We start from the raw sequence: 6164 nt of genomic DNA on the forward strand, positions 1-6164 counted from the left end.
AAATTCACAAAATGGTAACCAACAATTTACAACGTTATGATTCAAAACGAAATATAAACACAAATCATAAAGCCATACAATAAGACAATAAGACAAAAAAGCTTAACTTTTATAGCTGCAAGTCATTTTAAAATTTTCATATGATTGTAGGTTTAAAGGACAAGTTCACCTTGATATACATGTGGATTGAGTGAATGCAACAATATTAGTATAATACATCAGTAAAAGTTTGAAGAAAATCGGACAATCCGTTCAAAAGTTACGAATTTTTAAAGTATCTGCACAGTCACTGCTGGATGAGGAGACTACTTCAGTGCATGATGTCACATGCGTACAACTATATAAGGAAAATAAAAAGACAATTTCACAATACTTTATTTTTTTAACAAAGTGGACATTTCTTCGACTTGATACTGATGTATGGTAAGGGTGATATTATTCCCCTTTCCTTCTTAAAAAAAAGAAGTCGAGTGTTCTTTTGTTATGCGAGAAAATTTATGTGAAAGTATGTTGAAATTTCTTTATCTCTCTTTATATCATTGTACACATGTGACATCACAAGCTATTGTAGTCTTCTCATCCAGGCGTGACTGAGCAGAAACTTCTACAATTCATAACTTTTGAACGGGTTGTCCAATTTTTCTCAAACTCTCACTGATGTGTCACTGATTGCTGCATTCACTCAACCCACATGTCTATGAAGGTGAAATTGTCCTTCAAGGTCAGTTCGTAAATCATTCCATAATTTACACCGTGATATCTTAAACTAGTTCTAACTTTCACCGAAGTAATGGCATGATTTACAAATGATTCGTTTCTTAACCCGTTCCATACTAAATTCTGAAATCCCCATAGACCGCTGCTTCTTTAGAAAAATAACGGCTAATACGTTTTAATAAAATTTATCAATTTCTCACCGATTTGATTTAATTTGTCCCAAGTGAGGCAGTTATCAATGCGTACTCCGAGGTATTTACATGTGATAACCTGACATATATGCTATCATCTTGCCTTTGATTTCTTTTGTGACCCAAATCAACATTCCTTTGCATTTCTTCGCAGTCAATGCAAGACGGTTACATGAAAGCAATTTTGAAATATTCTGTCAATAAATAACTATCAATGTCCACAAGTTTTCACCAGGACATTGTATGCACCTGTCATCTGCATAATACACACAAAACACGTAGATCCAGTTATAATTAGACGTATCATTATATTTCGTATTTCATGTTTGGATGTTTGTTTTTGTATTATAAACGTATTTGTCTGTGTATACGTGTATTCGCATGTGTAAATGTGAAGGCGCGTGGCTGTTGTGTGTATAGAGTGGATACGTGTGTGTTTATGAATACAATTGTGCACACACACATAATAAAATGTAAGAAAGAAGATGAATTTAGCGCATGATAGTTTCGCTATGGCTCTGACGGTATTATTTCGCGCCATCAACGTTCAAATCACTGTATTTGCACCCTCACATCTCATTACCCTCCCCCTTAACACATGTGAACCCGTTTCACACACTCCCCAGACACCAAAAACTACATAATAGTTACGCTACCCAATGCCTTAAACAAGGTAATCAGTTTACTCCGTTATGAAGGGCTCAGTTTCAAAAAGCACTTCATCCATTTTACATTAAAAATACTTTACGTATTCATTTTTAGGGCAACTGTATGTTTATACAAACTGTATTGACAAAGGCTGAATCTCCACTAAGCTGAATAATGCTGAATATCCACTGAACTGCAATGCCGTCGTAGGAAATTGACCAATCAAAGGCCACCAATATTGACTTGAGCCCTCTACTGACCTAATCTGTAAACAGTATAAGTTGGCTTTAAAAGCTATTGGCTTTCTGTCAAAATCATCACGCATATCTGACGAATGTCTAGTAAAAGCTCATCATATTTGCAATTGCGGCCAATGAAAGAGAACTCATTGACATCATAACAAACATCTTAAGAAAAGGACAGGAATGAAAATTACTGGACAGGAGCAAGAAAGAAAGGGCAGACAAATAATGCTGAAAGAAGGTGATTTTTATGTATAGTCCCGTGCGCTTCGTTTACTGTTAATTACTGCGCCTTTAATACAGTTCAAATAATCAATTGTTTGTTTCTGTTATAGGGTATTGAGTTGTATACATTGATTGAATTTGAGCCGTAAGTTGTGCCCAAAATTATGCAAATATACAAGCGTTTGGTAGGTATGGACTGTGACATAATATATTGTACAGAATTCCACTGAAAAAAAAAGTCATTAAACTTATGTGGTTTAATGTACATGTAGTCCTAGATATCCTATTCCGTCCATTTACTTATTATCTTGTTCAGTACTTTTGAGTGTGGGTTTGTAGTTTGGAGTTGTAGTTCAGTGTTGCTCTTTACTCTAATTTTGTATTGCATGTTGTGAATTGTATTGTTAATAAAGATGGCAATAATTTCTTGATAATTACATAATTACATTGTTTACACTTCAATATCAATCATTGTATTTTGCTTTAATTCAAGTTCAAAATAAGTATGTTTTGTGTTTGATTGTCCAGCACAAGCAATAATGAATGCCATACAAGTCATGTAAATAAGGAGAAGAGACAACAAAGCTCCACTAGGAGAGAGAGAGAGAGAGAGAGAGAGAGAGATAGAGACTGAAAACTTTAGAAATGTGTGGGTGCAAATCATTGATTTGTTCAGAAACAACGCTTTTGATTTAATCGATTTGAGAGGTACCTCGCTCATAAACCTAAAGATTGTGGAGTTTCATCAAGACGTGTTTTTTTTTTTCGGGTGCACAAGTTGTTGTTTTTTCTGCCAAGAATTCTTCATACTTTTTTTTTTTCCAGATTTCTGAAGACTGGCATGTCAAACGAAGCTAGTAAAATTGACGTCGTCGTAGGGCAGAATCAATTCACAACACATTCAACAGTTAACAACGCCCTCAACGTCAAAACATTTGATTTGGGGCGTCATCACGGCTGTAAAAATGAAAGGGTAACGCAGTTATCCCAGCGTGCGCGTAATGCCAGCCCAGCGCCAATTACTCGCGAAGAGCATTTTCGACTTGATTATTTTTTGACAATTTCTATTCTGACTATTTTTTCTTGGTTCTGAATTTACACACACACAAATACACACACACAAATCAACAAATATTTATTTGGTGATCAAGCTGAAATTTCATAGCTGAGATTAAAAAAGAAAAAGAAAAACGAAAAACAAATGTCACTATTTTTGGTTCCTAAAATCACCATCTAGCAACGCTGAGTAAATCATAATGGTGATTCATGACCTCTGGAAAATTTACTTTGTTTTCATTATTTGTGACTATATTTGTTGATTTTGAAATCCAAATCCTCAATTATCAATAATTTATGATGACCAGATTAATGTTTCATTACCAAGGGTTTCACGATAATAAGCAAATTTCACCATTTTTTTTTTTGGTGGTTGCTAAAATGAGTCAGATCACCATATGGTCATGATGGTATTGTTGAGTAAACATTGGCGGAAAATTGGACTTATCTTTTATCAATTGTGCTTTTATATATATATATATATATATATATATATATATATATATATATACCTTTTTTTAATCACAAAAGAAAAGATCTGATAAAATCTCCAAAATATTGTTCTAATGACAACACTAATAAATCATGGGTTTCAGGAAAATTACTACATTTTACCATTTTTACTAAGATCAGCCCGATCACCTTCTTGGAATGCTTCCACAATCCTCGTACGTGATATGCATAAATGGCAAAAAAAAAAAAATGGCAAAAGACATTAAAAAAAAAGAAAGAATTGATGCTTGAAAATGTTCCGCTGACATTTTTGTAAAGTTTTTTTTGTTTGTTTGTTTGTTCTGTGCCATGGCATCTGTGATAAGAAAGAAAAGACAGCTCAAATGGGGCTTGGTCACCCAAAATGTGAAGTACAAGTCACATTTTCCCCTTGCTTAATTTTACCAAGTAGATAATAATATACGGAAATACTGCAGTATAATCATCTTCGCTAGTAAAAGAATAAACGTTGAAAATTTGTAAAGTCGAGAGCGTTCTCTCAGTTTATATGATACGTTTCAGCGATGAAGACAAATTCTAAATGTTACCATTTAAGTGTATAGAAACACTTCGCGAGAAAAAAAAAACATTCCTGAACAACTACCTAATAACCTTCTTCAGCAATATTCCCCAGGATAACATTCTGATTCCTTTATTGTATTATAATCAAATCTATATGAATATGTACGTGGTACATGATGCATGTATGTGTGCATACATAATATATCGATTTATTTATCTATCCATATTATGAATATGAATATATATGTATGTATAGGATGGGTACATAATGTATATTGTATGAGCATGTATATGTATGTGTACGATGTGCCTTACCATTACTGCGTACATGAAATAAGAACGATATATTTCATTTCATATCAGATAACAATATGTATAGGATACTTTGTATTCACACATTATCATTTTCATAGTGCATATACGGTCATTACTCCGGCAAAGGCAACTGAACGTCTTAACTTTAATATCATTATCATATTGTATCTATCATCATTACTATTATTGTAAAGTAGTTGGAGTGGTACACATACACTCTGTAACTTTCCCCTTTCCCCCTACCCTTCCCTATTCTCTCTTTCTATATTCCCTATTCTATCCAGAGTAGGTAAGCATGTAGTCTCCATATACCGTCAAGCTTCGGCTTATTTTGGAGACCCTTCTGTTTAAGTTCCATAAGCTGTTTGTATTTAAATGTCTTGTATAATTGTACTAAAAACTATGTATCAATATACTGTTTGTCATAAATGATATTTACATAATCATATCTGATGTAACGGAATTAAGCAGAAATAGATCAAATCAAATCAAATATTATGGGAAGGTTGGCTGCATCGGACACTGTAGTAAAAGAAAACCCAAATCACTTCGTATTGCATCAACCATACATATTTAAACACTTTAAACATAAATAATGTCGCCACTTTTTGTCATACCCAATAGTGAGTGTTTGTCAAAGTACATGATTCTTCTAAACTTGAATTATATATGAACTGATGATATTTTCTATATTGATTTACAGCAAAAGAAAGCCCACATCAGTTCGTATTGCTCCAACCGTATACACTTTAGACATACGTGATGAGGGCACTTTGTAGCATACCTAATACAGAGTGCACGTCATTCTAGTACATGTCGCTGTTAATTCTAAGTATTTGCATGGAATTGTCGAAAGAAACGGCATCGACACGTTTATTATGGAACATTCTATCTTTCTTCTGCCCGTCCCATCTCAAAGAACGAGAGAAAAAAAAGAAAACACCCCTGTGATGATGCAACTATAAAGGACTGGTACTAACTAAAAGTCAAAATCAAATTGTACACTTAGAAAGAAAAAAGTAGTCGCAACTTTTGATGCGGTATGTGATGTTTATTGACCCAATGTTTCTCATCTGTAGGCCTTTGATTGGATATGTGGTCAAAGATGCCGCGGCAGCTAACAGAGTTATAGAAGAAAAAAAAAATAATCATAATTTTCAACAAACCATTTCAGTGCAGTTAATTATGTTCATTTTTTTTAATGACATGTTTCAGTGCCCTTATACTTTTATATACGACTACAGCCTTCAACAGTATCACTCTTCTATATCCTCTCCCCTTTTCAAAGTAACTTATCACATGTCCGTGAAAATATACGACATCTGTCCTTCTATCGTTTCTTTTTTTTTCTTTTCTTTACATGGTTCGCAGTTTTTTGATAGAGATACTTCCTCGTATTTATTGGAATACATGCACGAAGGGAAAGTCCCTCTTGAGCAAATGACGTGATGTCTTCAATATTATTTTCATTTTCCTTTATGGAAGAGGTTCAGAGTTTGCGTAAGTGTAATGGACTAGAATCCTTTGTTTGGTGGGTAACAAAAGAGTCATACCGCGTCAATCAGCCACAGATTGAATAGGTAATAATCAATCGGTTTGAATTGAGAGAGAGAGAGAAAAAAAAAGAAGGAGAAAGAGAAGCTAAGAGAGAGGGAGAGGAAAAGAGGGAGGGAGATATAAAGATGAAACATTACATTTACAGCTTGCTAATGAGTATCACAACCGACAGGGAAAAAAATAGTCGAGAAATCTAAAA

The sequence above is a fragment of the Diadema antillarum genome, unplaced genomic scaffold (genome assembly GCF_040938485.1).
Source record: "Diadema antillarum isolate AM-2024a unplaced genomic scaffold, OU_Dant_1.0 seq00000466_RagTag, whole genome shotgun sequence".
NCBI classification, from domain to species: domain Eukaryota; kingdom Metazoa; phylum Echinodermata; class Echinoidea; order Diadematoida; family Diadematidae; genus Diadema; species Diadema antillarum.